This window comes from Ambystoma mexicanum, chromosome 6q (genome assembly GCF_040938575.1).
Source record: "Ambystoma mexicanum isolate Mex_15411 chromosome 6q, UKY_AmexF1_1, whole genome shotgun sequence".
In the NCBI taxonomy this organism is placed as follows: Eukaryota; Metazoa; Chordata; class Amphibia; order Caudata; family Ambystomatidae; genus Ambystoma; species Ambystoma mexicanum.
Genome location: NC_090937.1, coordinates 858234274 through 858257862, shown reverse-complemented (window position 1 = coordinate 858257862; position 23589 = coordinate 858234274).

The following is a 23589-nucleotide window of genomic DNA, read 5'->3' as shown; positions in this document are numbered from 1 at the left end:
TTCGATGGCAAGTTGAAAGTGTTCTAAGAACACTCGAGGTGTCCTGAAATGTTCGCAAATAAACAAAATGGGGGTGTTCTGAGAACGCTGTCCGTATTGTTCGTTGTCAAGTTGAAAGCGTTCTAAGAACTCTCGCGTTGTCCTGAAATGTTCGTACATAAACAAAATGGGGGTGTGTTCTAAGAACACACGCGTTGTCCTGAAGTGTTCTAAGAACTCTTGCAGTGTCCTGAAATGTTTGTAGGGAGTGTTCTGAAGACGCTCTAAGAACACTCACAGTGTTCTGAAATGTTCGCAAATAAACAAAATGGGGGTGTTCTGAGGTCGCTGTCCGTATTGTTCATTGTCAAGTTGAAAGTGTTCTAAGTACAGTTTAGTTATCAAATTTAGTTTTAAGAACATTAAATAAGCGTTTGCAAGATTTGCTGGTAATCTCTGCTTTAGAGTAATGGTACTATCATTACATTGAAACCATCCACATTTCTTTTTTAAATATGCAGTGTAGTGCCCTGAATTGGTTGTGGCTCCTGCGTGGTAGATGATACCTATTGTTGTGAAGGTTTTCTTACCAAGTGATATTTGACCATGTGTGAATCCAGTCAGCTTGCATTTGTTTTTGGTACCATCTGCATTTTAACGTAGAAGAATTAGTATTACGTATTTACTATGTGTTGTATTACTAACGTGGAGCGATTATCTGAATTGCAGGTAGAACATAATCTACCATGGTTTGCATTTTGTACAAGTTGCTGAAATGGAATGGATTCACATTTAGGTGTTGATATATATACAAAGTGTTCATTGGGGATTTCTTCTTGTGTCACATTGCTGCATAGAGTGCATGTATGTTTCCACATGTATGAAATCTAGAATATTTCATTTATAGGTATGTTTTTGTTTTCCAGTACTTGTAGTAAGTACAATGGAAATTCTTGTGGATCTTCCTGTGAGTTTATAGTGAATTTCACCATTCCAGCACAATAGTCCAATTGTTGTCTTATTCCATAAACACTATGGGCCTCATTACAACTCAGGTGTTAAGGGTTAACGCCGTTGTTAACCCTTAACGCCTGATTCCGATTTTAACGGCTGATTCTAGCAACCGTTAAAATCCATGGCGCTAAACCGCCTTGGTGCTAATTACGCCACCGTAATCTACGGTGGTGTAATTAGCGCCTTCCCCACTCCCATTATACCCTATGGGGCAAAAATGGGAATGGGGAAGGGTAAAATGGGAAATGTGGATTTACCGCCCCACTCACCTTGGAATGGGGCGGTAAATCCGCCATCCACCATGGTGTAAACATAGTTTACACCATGGTGGTAAAGTTGGCGTACTTACCGCCTGGGTTGTAATGACCCCCTATACGTGTTGTCAGGATTGTTTGCTGCATTTCTGTGAAGTACTAACTTTTGCGAACACAATGGGTCTGTACTGTGTAAGTAAATGTTTTCAACAATTGGTGGTAATTGAAATAGAATATTCATTGTACATTTGCGTAGCAATTTACACCAACTATATTTGAGAGTTTAAATGGACCAGGTAGTTCTGTATCTGACTGCTTTTTTTGGAGTTTGTCTTCCTTCTTTGAAGAAGTACCTGGTTTTCTTTCCCTAATTGATTCTTTTTTGCTTGTGGCACTTGATGAAGTATTACTTTCTTTTACTCTCTTTGGAGGATTTGCAGTGACATCCTGTTGCTTTTCTGTTTGATTTATTTTTCTTTTATAATGTTTTACTTTTTGTGGAACAGAATATGTGTTTAGATGGGGAGTGTATAGTGAGCGAAGTCTATTGTATTCTAAAATGAAAGGAATATCAGCGTTTATTTTACTTGCATCAAAGTTGATTAGAAATAGATTGTCAAGTGTACGTAAGCGTGATAGTACTACATAGCTCATGCCTTCTTTAAAGACTGTGTTACCAATATCTATCATTGCTTTGTCTAGGTTAAGACCTTGTGATTTATGAATCGTGACTGCGTATGCAAGAGTTAGAGAAAATTGTTCTCTGCGTACATACATGTCTTTGAAGAGAAGGAATCGAGCTGTTGAGCGTCCTATCCTTTTAACTTCTGAAAGTTTGTCAAAGAGTATATTGACAAACTGAATTTTGTTGTCACGTGGGTATGTTTGAAAGCCAACAACTGTACGCAGTGCTCCATTAACTAGTCCTTGGTCCACATCAAGGTTACGTTTAAGCATTACTCTGCAATTTAAGGATAATTTTAATATCTTTTCTAAGCCTGCTGTGTTTGAGATTGATTTTTCTAAACTATTTAGTCTTGTTGTGGCTTGGTCACATATAACTAGTGTCATACCATGTACATCTAGTTTGTCTGTGGCGCTAATTTCCATTATTGGTGGCATTTCTTTACTTAACATTATTTCATTGAATTTGAAACAGCTTGCAAGAGTTGGCATTAAGGCCATTCAATTGACATTTTTGTGGGTTCATTGTTCCATAACATCTCTAGCACATGCATTATCGCCATAAAGTGCATTAATTTGCCGGGTTTTCAATATTGTTTCTGCTACTTTAGAGAGTATACCAACTCTGATACTTTTTAAGATGTTGGCATGAGTGAGATCTGCAGATTGCCGATGTTTTCTGTTAATTCTCTGTATTGGAAATGTTGCCAAAGGTTGACATTTCCAATGCTGCCAACAGTTTTACGGCAGAGTTTGTGTCCTAATGTTTTAAAAATAGGCTCACCTTTTACTGGTGTCAATTGAAGAAGATCTCTGAAAACAATAATGTGTTTTCCTGCAAAGAGCTTTTCATAGTTTGTTTTCAGTACTTCTTGTAATCTGAGGTGAATCAAAGCCAACATTAGGTTGGGGACCATGCTCACTTCATCTATTAGTAGCATTTTAGTTTGTTTCAATACTCTGCGTAGTTCCATTGCAGCTTCTGCAGAACGTTTGTAATAGTCTAATTTGTTCTGGTGTTCTACTGGCAATAGTACTAATCAGTGTAAAGTGACACCACCTATGTTGTTTGTCAATTGTTGAAGGAATTTACTGATGATTTTGATTAGGAATGTTTTGCCAGAACCAGCTTCACCACTGACGTACAGTAGAATAGGTTTATAATTATGGCAGGAACATTCTTTATTTTCATGTTGTACATCATGTGCAATTTGGTTTGTTACTTCTTCAAAAATGTTACGTTGTTTGTTGTTTAGTTTTGATTGTAGTATAGTTAAGTCTTCTTTATCTTCATACTGACACATGGTGTTTTCTACTTCTATCATAGCTAATTCTGCCTCATTTATTATTAGTAGTTCTCCAAGTGGTTCTTGGCTTTCTGTTACAGAAGGTTGACTACTGTCAGGAGTGTCTTTATCTAGTTGGGCCTGGAGTTCTTCTTCGTGTTGCTGTTCATTGTGCAACATTGTTTTGTATTGTGTAAAGTTTACATCAGTTATAGTGCTTTCATTTGCTTTGAAAGCATCTTCATATGAGTCACAGTTTTCTAGTATTTCTTCTTCTTTTCTCCATGGTTTAAAGAGTTGTAGCAGGGACATGTAATATATTTCTTTATGTTGAGGAGTCTTTAATGACAATTTTATATGATTAATTAAATTTGGTTTAGTGAGTTTAACTAAGCTGCCTTCACAGTTTGTGACTCTGTATTTACCTTTTTTTCATCAGGTTTTATATTATTTTTGTATGTGTAGTTTTGGGCTATGTGGTATAGACACATGGTTTCCAAAGTATTACTTCTGTTTGGGTAGTATGTGTCCAATAAATAGTTTTTTAAAATGTCTTGGCTGTTGGGATCATGTTTGGCTATTGCTTCTTTATCTTCGTATGTTTTTAGAACTCTTTTTCTAGATTTAGCTGGACCAAGACTTAGCCATACTATATTTTCAGATTTACCATACAATGCAGTACCAGTTAAACAACCAGCTGCTTCATATGATGCACATTCTCTATGGGAGAGCATTTTTATGCCCAAGCTGTATAATTTCTGAGACACTGTTTTATCTGATGACATGTCATTCCAGAGGTCTTGGAGCTCTGTCTTTTCTGATTTGGTTAAGTATGCGTGACATATCGTGCAACTGCAGTAGAATTGTCTGCATTGTACTGCACATCTATGTTTGCATTCCATAAGTGGGCAATGATTGCATTATAATCATTGATATATTTTTCTTCTTCTTTTCTTTTTATGTAATATGTATTTTTAGGTGACTTACCTTTAACACTATGTCTAACTGAAGACATGAGGTTGTTCACTTGACCTATAATTGTAACTGGTCTAGGGAAACCAAATCGGCATTTGGTGTACTATTTCCCTTTGTTTTTGTATTTGCGACGACAATATTTGCCACATTTATGTCTTTGAAATTGTAAAATTTCTGCATGAAGATCACTATTTGTGGATTCTGATGGAATTTCACAAGTGACATATTTTTCAATAAACTGTAAAACAGTGGCATCACTGTCTTGACCAAATTTAGGAGCATATTTAATCCATAAAAGCATGTGCATATGTGTTGCTCCTCTGGCTTGGTATTCTTTTCTCCAAAAGAAGTGTTGCACTTCTCCAAGGGGAGGAACAGTTTTATTACAAATAAAATGTAGCATAGCAATGAAGCGATGGTGAAAATATCTTGAAACATTAACAGGATCCAAAGAACAAAGTTCTCCTGGTGTTAGTATATCTACGTTTGTTTTGTTTTTATTTGATATGCGTAGGAAATCATGTAAATCTTCCCATGCATATTCTGCACAACTTAATGTAACAAACCAAGTGGGTGGGCCAAGGTTTCTGATCATACAACATACATCTCTGTGACGTTGAAACCAGTACTCTTTAGTACCACGCATATTTGCTAATAGATTTGTAATATTTGATTGTAAAACCAAATCCTTTTGTTGCACTTTTTGTAATAATTGTGTAGCTGTCATATTTTGAAAGTGGGATCCTGATTTTAATATGTGTGCAACTCTGTAACATAAAGTTGCTAGTTCACTTTCAAAGAGTAGGTGGAATATGTATTCCACATTTTGTCTAAATCTGGGATCTTCAGAGAACATCCGTAATGAGCGGTATTCTGAAGCTGATATTTGAATAGGTCTATCATCATACCTTCCTCCTTTGCCAGTAGGAAAGAGTAGAGGAAAAGCACGTGCTTCTATACTTTTTTCCCATATGCTGATTGGTGATACTTTTGTTTGACGCATTTGGTATGTTTCCAGTGCATCTTCTATGGTGTCATTAGAGTGCAAAGGATGAATTGTATAATGGTCTAAAGTATTTGATATTGTAGCAGGATTTAGTAGCTCAAATTGACCAGCTTCTTGTGTTTCTTGAATTATTTCAGTTGTATCTTTCAAGTTTTCTTCAATATTAATTTCTTTGTAATATTCTTTATTCTCTTTAAGATATTGTAAGGCTTGTCTAATGTTATGTAAATCTACAAGCTGTTGCCATATTTTTTTGTCTTTTGTAGGTACTCCATTTACTAAGATAATTAAAGATTGCTGCATTGGACGTTGCACTCCTAGAGTATGCACATTTTCTTTTAGATCTAATGGTAAATAAACTAATTTTCCACGAATGCCTTTTACCAATTCAGAGGGAGGTAATTTTACTGTTTTTGGTTGAAGGCATATTATTGCTTGAAATGGGTGTACTGTTTGAATTATGATGCTCTCATATAAATTAAGTTGTTGTAGGGGTTTTGGTAGTGGGTATGATTCCAAATTATTTGTGATAGCACGTGAAGGAGTTTGATTGTTGTCAAGTTTTGTAGTGCAGTAACTACAAAGTATTAAGGGGTCACTTATTTCGTATTTGTTTTCTGCTACTAGGTAGAGAGCTAATTCAAACCATTTAGAATCTTCATTGTCTTCTATATTATATGATAGGTCTACAGTTTTCGTGTTACATTTATAAAAGTTTCTGCGGCAACATACACATATATGGTTTGGTACTTCAGCTGATGTACTTTTAAATTTTAGCATTTCTTTTTTGTATGTGTTTAGCAAAAGGTTGCCACGTGTAGAATTGTTGCTAATTTGGTTTAAAGCTATTTCATTCTGTAAATGGCTTTCACTTCCAAAATACTTTTTCTGGATATAGTCAATTTCTTCAAGTAGGTCTTTTGCTGTACCATGTAGAAGAATGTTATTTAAATTTGCTAGTGCTAAAGCAGGACTTTTAGCATAGTACAGTTTATAGACTAGATTTCTTATAGTTGATTGATGTGTTGATATTCTTTTGATATCTTGGAAGGTGGTTTTACAAGTAGGTCCTGTAATGCACCCCATGAATGTCCTTGTAGTCCTGTGTATTTGCGCACTGGACAGGTATCCATATTTTGCAGTAGTTTAATTTTGATTTTGTCTTTGCTTTTTACATATTGATTGAGGAATTGGCGTAAAGACTTGAGAAATTGTTTAGGAATGTTACATATTGACGTGCATGGCCATTTGTACACTAGACATTCTGATTCAGTTGAATGGAGGCGTAATTCTAAGTTTTCAGGGCATATTTTTGTAAGGAGTACTTCTTGTTCCATTATGGTATGATTAACTTTTTCATAACCTCGACCACTGCTATGTATGGCAATTGTATTTGTTTGTTTTCGTTTGTACGCTTCTTCATTAAAGTACGGTTCTGTGCTCGTAGTGTGACTCCATTCACCTCCGCAGATGCTTAAGAAGTTCTTTCTGTTGACATTTCGTTTATTGAGAAGTCTTTTTTGTAATTTAGTTATTAGTTTTGTTAGTGGTTTCATTTTGTTTAACACTAAAATAAATAACTTTCTTTTGAGAAGAATTGCACTATCTATCAACGCTTCTAAATTTAATTTCCTACGGTAGGTTTTAAGTATTGAACCTGATTTATCTCCTGTTTTTATAAGATTTTGAAGGACTTTGTGACAGAACATTTTGGCTAAAATACTTTTCTTCGTATGCTTACTTTGCACTATATTAAAATGTAAAGAAGTAGTTTTATCTGTAGTGATAGCTGATTTTCTGTTAATTGTTTTTTGGTTTGTTTTACATTTTGATAGAGAAGGCAAAGTTTTTGTACTTGAAAGTTCTTGTGTTTCACTAAATTACTGTATTAGCTGTTTTGTTTGAACTTTTTTTTACAAATTCTGCTAGAGATGGATGGTTATGTTTGACACTTTTATTTTCATTTGCTCTACTTCTGCGTTGCTTTCTACAGACTTGACTTTTGGTAGGCATTCTTTAGGGTCTGTTGAAAAAATAAAGAAGGTATGCGTTGGGGTGTTCTGCAATGAATGTGTGCTGTGTGCATGAGTGTTTGAGTAAGATGATGTATGTAATGGTGTCTGATTGTGCATTGGGAACTACAACTAGTAGGGATGTGTATTCTTCAATGAATATGTTACTAAACTCAGGTTTAGATGACAGAAAAAAATAAGCTAGTGGTGTGGAGAAGTACAAATAGTAAATCTAATGTATACAATAAAAACAGTTGTTTGTTCTATAATATGAAAATTCTAGCGGTTGAGTTGGGTAATTTGTGTTTCCAAAAGTAGGAATTTGTGCGCCATTCTGGCTGTAAATCGCTGTTTAAGACATGGGGATTTTTGGACAGAATGGTGCACCATCTCTATTTTTAGACACAGAAATAGCATGAATTAACTTTACAGTATGTTTGAGTAATAATACAAATATTATGGTGATATTCTACTTACTCTTTTTCTAAAAAGAGCAGTTTCATTCTTAGTTCTTCTTTGTTCTTGAAATTCGGCTGCTTCTTTTCAGGAGAATGGTCTTCACTGCAATTGTAAGAGAGACAAATTAGTAATTTTGTTTGTATATAGCATTGTTTTTAATTTAGATATTGATTTTTTTAATTGAAATCCTCAGCGCCTTCCTTAAAACCATTAAAACTATCTTAATCACATAAGATACGTCGCACCAGTTCAATGCATATGATGTGTTCTTAATGAACAAATTGTGTTGCAATGAGTAACTGTAAAGAACAACATACCTTTAGTATGTCTTGTGAAATTCATAATGTACAACCGAATGCCACCATTTCTGTAACTAAGCTGTTTTAGGTAATAGTGCCTTAATGTCATGCTTAAATTAAAGTAATCAAATAAATAAATAAATAAATAAATATAATTGTATAAGTATTATTTTTTGAGAGCGGAACATAGAGTGTGCATGCATGCAATTTTGTTTCAATATATGTAGTCTATAAATTTCATTTCAAAAATGTTAGTTTAACATGATTTGATAGTGTGTGTATTAAAAAAGTAAATAGTATAAAGGTTTATAAGTGATAGTTGATTTTAGGAAATTGGAAAAAAGACAGTAGATTCATTTTACAGATTACACAAGCTAAAAGTCAGTTTGAAAATGTGTTCATGTACTGTACAGAAAATATGCATACCTGTAGTTTGTGTTCATGCATATGGATATGCATGGAGCTCCAAGTAGAAATCTTGGAGACTTGTACAGTACTTCTTGTAGATTGTGCTTGCCAATGATATGACACGTGTACTCAGAGAGATTCACAGTACATTTGCAGTGCTGATCTATGATGATGCAGTTAGATGTAGAGGTCTTGAATGTGATTGGTGCATGGTCATGTGATTTCTTAGCTATATCCAATGAGGGAATGGCACAGAGAGTGAAGTGGAAATGGTAGAAGGGCTGTTCATGTTACGATATGTTCGCGGACCTGGCGGTAGTTCGCGGACATCAGGAGTTACATCCGGGGATTTTTGGGTTCAGAATTCATGCAAATGAGAATGAGCAGTGGAAGGAATTGGTCAGGAAGGTTTAGTGGGTGTGTTGTGCCAGGAAAGAGCTTCTCAGATACACTTTTTGCTGAGAGAACAACAGATAGCTATGGCTGTGTGTTTCAGAAAACAGATGGTTTGGATTTTGGGAGATTCGTGGATACATTGGTTGAAGGTGCAGGCACAAGTAGCTGTAGATCTTGGATTTCCACATGTGGAAGTACACTGGCATGGAGTACGTGGAATGAAGTGGTTGGACTTGCTACCTCTCTGTGCTACTTTGGAAACAAAGCAACATCCAGACATAATTATATTTCATTGTGGAGGGAACAGTTTAGAACATGTGTCTGGAATTTCTTTGCAATTTGCTATGAAAGAAGGACTTGGGAAAGTCATGGACATGTTTCCTAATTCTGAAGTAATATTTTCACGGATTGCGCAGAGACAAATGTGGCTTTGTTCTTCTTTATTTGGTCCACAAATGGAAAAAGCAAGGCGCAATGTTTATAAGGCTATTTGTGCATTTCTAAAAGATTTTGGCATGTCCTCTTTTCAAAATGAAAATATTTAGTTTCGTAGTGCATACATTTTTCGCAGAGATGGAGTCCATTTTACTTATGCTGGCAATCAGATTTTTCTGAGAAATGTACAAAATGCATTGCGACCTTTTTTAGAAATACAGCATCCATTTTGAAGTAGGTGTTAAGTATTTATACTTTTTGACATACAAACACCTCCCAAAGGCTCTTTTCAGAGCCACCACTTCCTCCCAGAGAAAAATGCAATGGTAACAATAGGGTAGCACCCCAATTCTTTTAATGCTCGCGAACTGTCCGCGGACTTTTAAGAAATACAAAGGGCCCTGCTTTATATATCTTCACTTCTATTTTTTAACTGTGAAAGGCGGCTCTGAAAAGAGCCTTATTTTTTTGATTTGTAATTTTATATTTTTTTTGTTTATTTAGACACGACACACTAGGAGAGGAGGGGAAAGGAGGGTAGGGGGGGACACCAACCACAGGGATAAGAAAGGGCTAGCTGAGAGAGGAAGATGTAGAGTGGTTTTTATTTGGGTAGTGAGCATGTCTTCTCGTGCTCTGAGTCTATAGTCTCAAAAGCACTCTGAAGTCGCTCCCCCCTGCAGAGTACTGTGTCACAGTACATACATACAACTGTGACCCTCGAAAGGTAAGGGTCATCAGAATTCTGTATGGCCTGTGAGGCAGCTTGAGGAAGACGCTGTCCCACAGAGGTGGTCTTTGTGGTGACAGGATCAGAAACAGAGGATGAAGTAGAGGAAATCAGCCTACTACGTTCTTCGCAAGGTACAACCTTGCGAATAGCCCCAGAGTGAAATGACCTCAGGTGTCGCTTCATGGTCGTGGTCCCAAAGCTGTACAAACAGTGCTTCCCTCGACTGAGTATCATTTTGTACTCATTGCAGATAACACGGTTCGCACGAGCCTTAGGATCATTCCCACAAATGGAAAATAACCACCACACCCAAGACTCATGTCTAGTGCGGGTAGTAGGGATTTCCTCTACCTCATTCTCGTCATCCTCTTCTTCCTCCTCTGCATCCTCACTCCTGTTCCCCTCTTCAGGCCCTTGGGAAGGTGGTGGTGGTGGAGGGGGTGGGGGTGGTGCTGAAGCAGGTGCAGCACCAGCTGGCAGTTCTGCAGCCAGGGATGCCATCTCGATGGTGGAATCAGCAAGTTGCTGGAGAAATAGCTGTGCTCTGAAGAATAGCCAGAAACACAATGAGAATAAGCTCTAGGGCGTGGTCTTTTATAGGGGTGCTTGTACGCGGTTCGTGGACATGCGCGCTGTCCGCGGACAGATCGAGCACAAAAAAGGGTTCAAAAAGTTTCAAAGATATGTAGAAATGTGGGACTTGTGCCATGATGACTTTTTATGGAAAAATATTATGGATTACTCGAAAATGTACTTTTAAGTTGTTCGGGGACACAAACAATGTCCGCATTCAGAACACGCGATCAGCATGGGCACGGTCACATGATCCCTTCGCGAACAGCTCCGCGAAGGAAGCTCCTGTATGCAGGACACCAAATGCACAGACATTGGTTTGCGCATGCGCGTTGATGTTCTACAGACAGTGTTCGGGTCCTGAATTAATTAAAAGTGTGTCACACATCAAACAAACAATTCTGGACATCGCATATGTTCTAGAACAGTTTAAACTTGCTAGCGAACACTACAGACAGATATATTGTCCTTTAGGACACTTCCATTTTCGTTTGATTATGAACTTTTTAGGACATCAATTATGTTCTTAGAACATTTAACTTGCTAGCGAACATTACGGACAGGTATAGTGTTCTTTAGGACACCTCAATTTTAGTTTAATTACGAACATTTCAGGACACCAATTGGGTTCTTAGAACAGTTTGAACTTGCTGGCGAACAGTACGGACAGGTATAGTGTTCTTTATTAGGACACCTCCATTTTCATTTAATTACGAACATTTCAGGACACCAATTGGGTTCTTAGAACAGTTTCAACTTGGTAGCGAACAGTACGGACAGGTATAGTGCTCTTTATTAGGACACCTCCAATACAGAAAGTTTATAAAGATATGAGTAAAATGATGTACACTTACTATTTCAGGTAAGATATGTTCTGAGTAGTCTGTAGGTCTGGTCTTGGTCTTAGTTGTGGAGTGACTGTCAGGTAATTATGTTGGAAGCTTATTTATCTTCTCTTGGTATATTCCATTTTAGAATATGTTGTATTTAAATGAATGGTTAGTGTGGTACATATATGGGTTACGTTTCTTATGTATTACTACATATAATATGTATGTGTACTACTTTGTGAATTTTTTTAAATGTTATCATGTTGTGATATAACAATGAAACATGCCCCCCCTGACTTTTTAGGTCGTGGTACTGTTGTCCGAATATGTCAGCGGACATCAAAAATGTTCGCGGACATTACATTCAGTAGAAGTGGTTCAGTATGTTCCATATTACATGTACATAAAGTCAGAGGTACTAAAAACCTATGAAATTCAGTGAAAAAAACTTTGTTTTACAGGGACGTTATGGTTAAGTTGCGCTACTAAAAACCTATGAAATTCAGTGAAAAAACTTTGTTAAAGGGACGTTATGGTTAAGTTGCGCTACTAAAAACCTATGAAATTCAGTGAAAAAACTTTGTTAAAGGGACGTTATGGTTCCAAGTAAAACCGAAAAACCCTTGAAATTCGCCAGTTATGGGTAGCTAAGCAACCATAACTCGCGCCACCGCCGTGCACTGCTAAGATTAACACCAACGACATCAAAGATGACATCACACATGTCATTGATGACATCACTGATGACATCACATGTGTATGTACTTTTCATGAAATATGTGTACAAGGGATTCTTATTATAACGTTGCGAAAAAAGTGTCAAGGATCATTGCAATAAATATCATACCCTAATTAATGCATTGAACGATGCATTGATATAAATAGCATTCTATTATGGGGTTCTATCTAGTATACTAAGCTACTAATGCAGAAACATAGTATTGTGTGCAGCGTACAAGATGAAGGTATAATATTTGTAATGTTAATACTTTGAATAATGAAATGATAATAGTTTTCTTAATAGATTTTTGTGTACTGTGAAATATGTAATAAGTAGCTAATAAAACCCATATATTACATAATTGCATTACTATAGACAAAACACAAAGAGACAAGAACACATACCAATATGGGCATATACAGGGAAAGTGAAGTTAGCAAAAAAGCACAAGTAGTAGCACAAACAATTCATAACCTAACTGATTAATTTCATGCAAATAAATGATTGCTCTGTTTCAAAGCTGCTATTTACCCTATGTATATGTATCACTTGATGTGATTGGACCCTAAGGAAAGTAGTGTGAGTACAATGTATACAAATATGACCATATACAGGGAAAGTACGCCATAAAAAAACAACAGAACTATCAGAAAGTGCTGATAAGTCTATTGATTATCTTTATGCACAAAAAGGATTGCTGTCTTTAAAGCTTGTGTCTCCCCCTATGTATATGTTTCATATGATGTGACTGGACTCTAAGGGAATTACTATAAGAACCTACTTGTAGGACACGTCTACAAATAAAATACAATTTTTAATTTCTGACTGTTACTGAAGAAAACCATGTGGCCTAGATATGTCAGCAAAAGAAAAAAGAGTGAGCCAGACATGTGATGTCATCAGTGATGTCATCAATGACATTTGTGATGTCATCTTTGATGTCGTGGGTGTTAGTCTTAGCAGTGCACGGTGGTGGCGCAAGTTATGGTTGCTTAGCTTACCATAACTGGTGAATTTCAAGGGTTTTTCGGTTTTACTTGGAACCATAACGTCCCTTTAACAAAGTGTTTTCACTGAATATATATATATATATATATATACATATATATATATATATATATATTTAAGATACCTGCATTGAGGAAGCTGGAAGAGTTGTAGATGCTTTCCTTCCTCTCTAACCCTCTAGTTGAACTACCCTGTCAAGCTCCTCAGAGTGACTGGTGAAAACCCAACACTCTTGGCTCACCTTTTGGTAGTGCTGACCTAGCATCCCATAAGAGTTGTTGTGGATATAACGTTCACTATACAATTGTAACTTAATTAATCAATAAGGATTTTTAGGTAAAAACCAGAGTATTTCTAAAAACAGGATGGAATTTGTTGCCTAAAAGCCACATGTGTATTGGGTAAAGTTAAATATTCCTTTATTAAACTCACCCTTTATGCTGCTTTACCCTGTAATGGTTCCCACCTCATGCGTATGGGACATTAGAGAAATGTCGGGAACATATGGATTCCCTGCTCTTTAGTTTGGTGCCAGGGCCAGATTGCTCCGGATTCGGGATAGACTAGGACCGCCAGAGAGCAAGTGGGACGAAGAACAGGGTTTTCAGCCCTGAGACTCAGTGGACAGTTATCCTTTTTTCAAGCTTTACAATATCCTTGCTAAGTGACGCTGCACCGGAAGACCAACAAGCCATACATGGCCTTTGGGTCTATGTGGTGAGGTCTCACATTCTGGTCTTTTCTGACCTGGATCTTGACATTTTTTTTTTTTTTTTTTTTACTTCAGAGCGGCCGATCACAGGATCCCATGTGGCTCATACGAAATTTTGTCAGCATTATAAGTAAAGTGGCCGGAAGCTCCGTTAGGAGGTTGTTCTGATGCAAGTGGGAGAGTGAGTGCAATTTCCGCTTCTTGCCAATTGAATCTGTGGATTGTCATGGTAATAACACTTGGAGCGCAAGTTTCCACACACTCTGTTGCAGATTTAGGGCTCTGCAGTTTTCTGCACTTTGACATTCAGATTTCACCACAAGATGGGAAGTGCCAGGGAGTATAAACCCCAATGAGGTGTCATGCACACTGGGAGTCTCTAGCAACCACTAAGACAACCTTGCGATAACTGTCAATGGCATTTCCATTACACGTGGTATGGTATGGTATTGTTTATTTATATAGCGCCTATACACGGGCAAGTGTTTCAAAGCGCTCAAGGAGGGGGGAAACATGGGGAAAAAGCAAACAGTCTCTCAGAACTCTTGACATTCTGAGAGGATAATAGTCTCCACAGGCAGATTAAGTGCGTAAAAAAATCTATTTAACAGTTTGGGAGACAGCAAATGGGGCTGACGGCGATTCTGCAGTTTTAACAGTGAAATTAGGGGGTGAAGAAAAGGGAGAACTGACGATCTTCAGGCGCGGTGCTTACGGATCAAGCAAGTGCACAGAGGGTCACAGGGAATAGTGGATGAGGTATTCACACCTGGCACCGGATCGTGCAAGTGCTGTGTAGTGAAGTGCTGAATGCCTGACAAGCCTCCTTCAGAGTGCCTTCAGTGAGGTGTGGTCATGTCACACACACTCCAGCCCCCCTGAGGAGGGAGTGCCCAGCTGCTACAGTTGTGCAATGGGAACCTTCGCTCAGGGCAGCACAGCAGAAACACACACTGGCATGCCCCTGCTATTGGGTCCCTTAGCCACTACAAGACACATGTCCAAGTTACAGTCCAATGTTTCTTGGTTTTCGGTGGTGCTTCCACCAACCGAAAACTTGCATTAGAGTACAGTTAGGGAGAAATGGCACATGAGGAGGGACACAGTTTATAGCTGTGTTTTCGTTATTTGCCCACCCAGCGACTGCCCATGGCCATGCTAATCTCTTTGGCCAGTCCCTGCCACTCCCCTCCCAAAACACCTCCTCATGGGACCTCTTTGAGCTCACTTTAATCAAGCGTCAAGTGCCTGCCAGTGTTTTTTCAAATCAGTCTTCCAGAGTTAATGGCTCAATTGGAGCTGTAAAACTGCTGCTGTTGTAAAATAAAATGTATTAACCAGGTCTGCCTTCAGCCACTCGATTTAAAACACTATGTCCATCATTACAAGTCAGGCGTTAAGGGGTTAATGGCGCTGTAAATTAACGCCTGATTACAAGTGTGCCTTTGCGGGTTGGTGTTTAACACCTGCTTTTATCAGGCGTTAAAAATCCAACCCGCAAAGGGACTTTGGAGCTAATTACGGCAACCGTAATTTACGGTGCCGTAATTAGCGCCTTCCCCACTCCCATTATGCCCTAAGCAGCAAAATGGGAATGGGGAAGGGCAAATGGGGAATTACCGCCCCCGCCAACCTTGTGATGGGGGCGGTAATTCCGCCATCCACCATGCCGTAATCCGGCATGGACCATGGTGCTAATAGCACCATGGTCCACCGCCTGACTTGTAATGAGGGCCTATGTGTGTCCTTCACTGTTAAAAAAAAACATTTGAAAAGCCAACCTAGAGAGAACTGTGAAGATTGCCCTGCATCACATCTAGATAGGATTGTGAATGTTAGCATGTGCCACACTTAAATGGAATTCTTAAATTTAACCTGCATTGCATCTAGATAGAAATGTGAATGTTACCAAGAGCCACACTCAGATGGAATAGTGACCTAGACATAACTGCAAGGACAGCAATGCCAATTAACCGATCCACTAACAAATTCACCCCTCTGCATACACCTCTCAAACTCTAACCAAACACAACCACAAGCCTACAACACAGCAATCCACACAAACTTCACTACACTGCAACAACAAAACAAACCACACATAGACTCGCACAACAGCACACGACGACTACCGACAGTAAAAAAAAACCCAAACCCAGTCAACGGACCCACCGGACTGAGGCTGCCAACAGCACATTACTGCTCTCCTGCACTTTTCCAGCTTATTCCCACTAACTCACCCCCCCCCTTCCCTTTTTCAGAGCCGCCAGAGCACCACGGGACCACTCCGGTGGTGATAGTGCGTGGTACAAATTTCCTTTAACATTAACATTATGTGAAAGTATATGACATTTTCCAGGCACTGCTATTAGATGCCCAAGTACTCGCACTATTTTTGTACCTGCTACCATCAATGGCAGTTACTACCACTAGGGAAGGACTTATCAAGTGCCTTTCCCATGCCTTCACAAAAGCCCAAACCGTTGGCATTTCCAATGCTTGTTTTTTTTAGTCTCGAGCCAAATTATATGGCTGGAGTGCCTTTCGCATTAGAGCAGCGTGGACAATTAGAGGAGTGCTAAGCATTCCAGTAAAATACAAAACATGGGAATGGAGGAAATGTGTGCCCAGAATGGAATGTGAGTTATGTGTCAAGACGAACCTTGCGCGATTACACGAGGTTGTGCTCGACGGGTTCATGCGTCAGAGCGGCTCGACCCACAGGTGTTTGATTCATTTTATAAGACAAGCAGGAAGTGCCAGAACAAAATGCTGCAGCCAATTTCAGAAGGGAACAACACGCGAGAGCGTATCAAATCTTTATTCATCCACGAAAGAGGTACAGGATGAAGTTGCTAGCACAGGGAGGGGACGCCTCCGTGAAGGCATTGCAGCATGAAACCCCTCTCTTCAGTTTTATGGAAAGAATGATTGTGGTTTTGAAGTGCACCTGACAGCACGGCCTGGCCGTGAAAACAGGTGTTCATCACGTGACAAAGTATAGGGTGGAACCATGTCCTATCCTAGCAGTGCATTCCCTCCTCTCTACAAGGATTTGGGAGGTCAGGGAGTAGGTACACCAGGGGTCTACTATGGTATAGTACAAAAAACGAGTTTTGGAAACGAGATACTGGTATTTAACGAATTTCGGCTGTAGTTATTTCTGCTGCGGGCACTGTCTCTTCTCTCCCCTCCCTGCGTCTCCAGTTTTGACTCAGTCATAGGATGACCTAAAAGCGGGAGACGAGCAATGAAATTGGAGGATGCGGTTATTGAAGAAACGCCTGCAAGAGAGGTTGCTTGGGACAGGGCTGGTCAATGATCTGCGCTTCATCAGCTATCCACTCTTTCCTTCACAAGCCAATTGCAGCGAAGGGAAGCCAAGTAACTCATCGTAGTCGCCTTGTTTGCTTACCGACGTGTTGCTCTGTTCAAGCTAGTCACGTTCACAGTACGCCCCATGGCCGTAGGAAATGGGGTGGACAGGAGGGACAAATTCCCGCCACAATTTCAAGCAGGGGGGGATTATAATGTAATTTATCCCCACCCCAATCTTTCCACACTCCAAAGCGAGCGTAAAGCAGGGGTTTTATTTTTCCCAGTGAAGCAGGGCAGCGTTCTACCTTAAGTAAAATCAGGGCTGGGCTTGCTTGGGGCTAGGCCTCTTGACATGGGGACTCATTTTTTTGTGGAGAAGGATACATGAATTAGCTGTGGTTGGCTTTGCTCGCATTCTGTAATAAAAAAAAAATGTTTTGTTGTTGCTCGTGTTGCCTAATTGAATAGTAAACATTCAACGAACGACCTTGACTTTCCCAGCCCACATCCTCACTGACTCTCTTCTTATGCTTATTCAGGCCTGCATAAAATCGCTTGCCCTGGACATGGTGTGGTTATGTCAGCACCTGCGCATTGTTTTGGAGCAGTTGGCCACACGTGCCGTTCTAACAATGCTCAGGCGCTGGTCTTGGCCCATGAGCTGCAGCCTTCTCAAAATGAGATGAACGCGACAGGTAGCCGAGGCAGAGGAGTGGTGGAAGGAGAGCTTTTCCCAGCGATGAAAGGTTGAGGTGAGTCAGGTGACATATAGCTGGTCTGGTCATCTATTCGTGTGTGAAGCAGCTCTGAAGAAATGGTTGCCGCCTTATACTACATGTGAAGACAGAAGTATAAGGCAGAACTTTAAACATTATGAGAAATATAATGAATGCGAAGACAACATGGGTAAAACATTCAAACTCTGAACGTTTATAACGTCTAAGCCAGGGGTGCACAACTGGTTTTCGCGGAGGGCCTAATGTACCTTTGAAGCTGCGTACAGTGTGGCGGACTACTAATGTGTGGCGTGGAGTGGCGGAAGGGGAATCGCACGGCATAAGCAAGGGGCAAAACAAGTAAAGTGAAATACAAAAAGTGTCCTGATGATGAAGACAGAGGCCTCAGAGAATAAGTACTCTGACAAGGAAGAACAGGACTCCCTGTCTCTCTGGGTCTCTCTCTGTCTCACTCTTCTTCTGTCTCTCTTTCTTGCCCGTCTTTCTCTCCTTCACTCTCTGAAGGGCCGTCACCTGGAGCCCTCAGCCTCTTCTTGTGACTCCCTTGTGACTCCCTTGACATGCCTCGGTGGAGGCATGCTGCTAAGGGCAAAAGGCCTGAGTGTTTATCCTTATCCCAGAAGGACTTTAAGAATTTGCTACAGCTGGCTGCTCGCAAACATGAGAGTCGGGGCAAGCGCAGAAATCTCTCTCCTTCCTCTTCCTCATCTTCATCTCGGGACGGAAGCCTCCTCCTCAGATGCCCTTTCTTCGGAGGCGGATGCTGAGTATAAGTACCTGGATAGGGAAGCTGTCACTGCTGTCTTGACAGAGGTGTGGGACTGTATGGGGTTTTTGGGGGCCCTTGGTCCAGGTCAACTGTTCGGATCCTTCCATTAGGCAATACAACTGTATGCCTAGGACGGGCTTACCCCTTAATGCAGACATTCACAGGAAGATCATTCGGGAGTGGAAGGACCCAGAACAGATTGCCATGCAGCGGTTTATGGTGAAGTTCTATCCATTTCTAGGTGGGGACACGTTGCTCTGGGACTCCATAGAGGTGGATGATATTCTTGCCAGTCTGGTGAACTGGCCTTCCATGTTGGCTGAGGAGGAGGAGGCAGCCTGGGAAAGGGGGATCACAAGGTCAACTCAGGCCTTAAAAAGGTGCACTCAGGTGCTTATGTGGGAATTTAGGCTAATGTCTATGGCTCATACACGGAGGAGACTGTACTTGGGGGTTTTAAGAAGCTTTGTTGGGCTGTGGAGGATGGATTCCGACTGTATTCCTCTTCTCTCTGACATGCAGCATCAGGTAGAGTTGTTTTCGGACCTAGCCTATGATGGTGTGTGTGGATCGGCCACGGCAATGTGTGCTGGGATTTTGGCTCAGAGTCATGTCCATCTTCGGTATTGGAAGTCCGAAGGTTTGCAGAAGATGGTGGCTCTAAAATTTCCTTTTGAGGGTGCTAAACATTTTGGTGATTCATTGGAGGACAAGGTTCACAAAGAGTTCTGTGCAGACAAACCTGCAGTCAAGTTGCGTAGGAAGTCTATCTCGGCCGCCAAGAAGTCCTCTGCCAGGACGGGCCCTGCTATTTCAGGATCCAGAACCAAATGCTTTCGTAGGCCTTCGTGCCCTGTGCAGAAGTCATGACGGTTCTGGGGGCCTGGTGGGCAGTTGTCTCTGGCTGTTTTTTCTGATGTGGACCCGGTGGTGTTCCGACACCGGTGCTCTTCAGACAGTCAGGGATGGGTATCAGGTGGACTTCCTGTCTCCCCCAGTTCAGCCCATCTTGGTCAGAATGTCTCTTCCTCGCAAGCAGCCCAAACAGTCGGAGATGTCTACAGCCCTGTCAGAGTGATTGTTGAAGAATGCCATTGTGCCATTCCCTCTGGCCGGGTGTGGTCAGGGATTTTACTCCAGGATTTGTCTGGCTCCAAAACCTTCTGGGAAATTCTACCTCATCCTCGATCTCAAGTGCCTGACCGGTTTAATGAGGAGGGAGAGGTTTAAGATAGAGACCCTGCAACACATTCTCCCTCACGTTCAGAAAGGGGCTTGGTGGGCATCCCTGGACCTCCAGGATGCTTATTACCATGTTTCTCTACTCCCCTCCCAGGTCAAGTTCTCCCATTTTGCAGTGGGACATCAACACTTTCAGTTCCCGGTCCTCCCCTTTCGGTTGAATTCGGCCCTCCGGGTTTTCACCAAGTTGGTGTCTCCCTTGGTGGCTGTTAGGGAAGATTTGGTGCAGTAACCCTGTGGGAGACTACACCAGTCTTGTCGTCTAGGTATTAGGTAACCCACCTACCGGTATAGGTCTGTACTGTACCAACAAGTTGGCAGCGTGAATGAGCAGCCAGACTTATCTCAGGAGGGGTAAATGTGAGCTGTAGAGCTGTAGCATTGAAAGCCACAAATACAAGTATCCAAATAACACTTACACTCAAAGTTTTCTAGTAAAATAATTATTTATTTATTTAACCATCAGTTTTAAATAAGCGTTCTTTAAAAAGGGCCATGCGCAACAATACACATAGACTTCAAAATAGGTTCTCAGAATCAAGTCAAAGCAAGTAGATGCTCTATAGAGATGCTTCATACACACTTCCTACACCTTCAGGTGACTTCACTAACTAGGACAGTATTGGCATTTATATATCACTTTTTTACTTGGTTAACTTCTGATGTTGGCAAAAAGGCAAGGTTAATGGAAGTAAAAAGTGTTCTCGGAGCATGTGAGCACTTTTAAATCCCCCAATGAAGTCTAGATAAAAACCTTTCCCAGCAAATATTAGTTAAAAACCAATGTATCACCTATGAGGGACAGTAAGAATCAAAGTCAATTGGTTAGAGGAGTCCTCAGGGAGTCAGGACAGCCAAAGTCAATTTGCAACAAAGTTTATGGAGCTGAGGCACTTCTTAGATAGCAAAAAGTCTTGCACAAAGTTAGAGAGTTTGTTGTAGACAATCACTGTTGGGCCACAAGCTGTTACACTTGTGAAAGTTAGAGTTAGAACCAACTCTAGAAAATGCAGGTACTTTAAGTCTCAACTGAGAAAAGCAAGCAACAGACAAAGAAGTAAGTACCCCTTAGTCAGAACAGTACCTTAGATTACAAGAAGAGGATCCAGCTGGCTTTTGTCCTGGTTGCAGTGTTGTAGATTCTGTGTTCCTGGGCCCCAGTCTTGGGGACAAGAGGGAGGATGTCTGGAGGACACCTGCACAGCAGTTCGAAGGTCGGCGGCAGCAGCAGGCTCTTTTCAGATCAGCGGCACTTTGCGGTTTCAGCACTTGATCAACAGCACCACTGCAGTTCTTGGACACCAGTTGGGCTTCCTTCACTTCCTGAGTCCAGCACTCTGGTGAGATGGCTCGAGCTTGAATCGTCCTGCTTCGGTAGGGTCCTCAGCATCTTCCTGGAGCTTTGGCAAGCTTACAGATGTTGCACTCGACTACGGATTTCTCGACCCATGGCACTCAGTTCCAGCAGCAGCAAAGAAGTACAGCCAGTTGGGGAAGTTCTTCCAGCAAAGTTCGTTTCAGGGTTAGTTGGTCCGACTAACCCAAGGGAAGAAGTCGTCCTTTCTGGAGCTTCTTTTGTCGAAAAGGAAAAGCAGTTTCAGCACAGCAGCAGGGCTTCACCTGGCAGTTCAGCCGTCTAGGAGGATGCAGCAAGCTTCTCTTCACGATTCTTTCATCGGATGTTTCTTCCAGTGAACGACTCTGTCTTCGCCTTTTATGCAGGTTTCTCCCATTTATGCACAGCCTAGCTGTCACTCACACAGCAGGGTGGCTGTCCTGCAAGGACAGCCAACCAATTAAAACTGGGTGCATTCATGTAACCAAGGAGACAAATGATAGAGGAGTTTCGGGCACCTCCCTGACTGCCTGCCCTTCCAGACACACTAGAGCCAGAGGCGGATTTCAGCACTGAAGCCAGCCAAAGGCAAAACAAACAAAAGGGCTTAACCCTGGTTTAGCACGCAGAGTAAAACCCAAGAAAGACCTCACAAACAAGAAATGGCTAAAAAAGAAGACCGGGGCAATTTTAACAAAATGGTCACCCATGGGTGCTATACTGCTGGTGAAGATTCTGCCTGCCGTAGAAAAGCACAATGGTAGGAAAATTACACCACTGCCACCAGCCATTTAAATTTGTGTGGGTAACATAAACATGTTTACATGACTAAGTAGGGAAAGGAGCTACTAAGTAACCGCCCAGTACTCCACATAAAATGGGGTGTGCTGGACCCACAAAGAGAAAAGGTAAGTAAAGTCAATTTCACTTTACTATTCTTGGAAACTGCAATTCACCCAAGAAAAGGTACTTAAACCTTAAGAGAAATCTAAAGGATTTCTCTGTGACACTGCACTGAAGGTGCTGTGTGTCACCATACACGAAGTTGCTGCCTATCGAGTTCGTCAGGCTCCAAAAAAAAAGGAAATATAAAATCAAAATCAGATGAAAACCCATGAGTGAATGAGAAAAGGGGCTCACTCACTCCAGGGTGAAAATTAACAAGTCCTTAAATCCAGCAAAAGTGCTCGGGTTCTCTAAGGTTGAAGGGAATTAGCACAGAAATTAGAATTCTCCCTAACAGTGGCTCATCTCCACCTACAGTGCGTTCAACTCTTCCCCTATCTGGACGACCTGCTTGTCAAGGCGGCCTGACAGGAGACAGTCCTGTGTATCCCCATCTAGTCTGCCTGGTACCGTGGGACTGGGGGTTTCTGATCAGCTTGCCCAAGTCCCACCTGTGTCCCTCCCAGGATCTGGTTTTCATTGAGGCCCAGATTTGCACCACAGTGGGGAAGGTCTTCTTGCTGCTGGAGTGGGTCTGGCATCCTCATTCTGTTCTGCTCAGTGTTCTCTGGCAGATGTGGGCCCTGGCTCGCCTGTTGCTTGCTCTGCAGGGGCACTGTGTTTTTCTGGTCCTGTGGGCCTGCCTCCATCTGCGCCCCCTGGTCTCCTACCTTCTAGCCCACTGATTCTCAGCCTCTCAGGCATCTAAAGCCTCTGTCCCGATCTCTCAGGCTCTGAAGGTGGATTTGCGGGCCCATAATCTCCGGGTGAAGGTGACCTGGCATGTCCTGTGCTGACCACTCTTACTACCAATGACAGTGGGCAGGGGGCCACTGCGGGTGCCCGTTTGGTGCAGGGCCTCTGAGAGCCGGAAGAGATTCGTTGGAAGGAGTTGTGTGCCATTCACTGTGCCCTGTTGTTTTTCAGAGAGTCCCTGATGGGTCAGGCGTTGGTGGTCAGGATGGACAACTTGACAGCCCTGGCCTATGTAAATCGTCAAGGGGGCTTGAGTTGCTGCTTGAATGCCCTGGCCTGACTGATCGCTGCTTCGGGCAGAAACACCTTGGGTCTCTGGAAGCCGGGCACATCAGGGGGGTGGTCAACTTTCAGGTGCATCGCCTCAGCAGGGGTTTTCCCCTCCTTCCTGGATCTGGTCCTCTCGGAAAGTGTTTTTGCAAAGATCTGCTGCAAGTTAGGGTGTCCGATTCTGAATCTCTTTGCCTCGCCAGCCTCGACGAAGGTGCCCCTTTTCTGCTCCTGGTTTCCGTTGGTGGGTGTCTGTGTGGTGGAGCCCTGATTCTGGTGTGGCTGCCGCCTCTCCTCTATGCCTTTCCTTCTTCCAACAGATCTAGGAAGTAATGAAGATTACAACAAAGTAATCATAGCAATAACAGCATAGCCCCTGCCTTGTACAAGCTGGAAAAAAAGAGCATAATTCTATGAAAGGGAATATGCTGATTT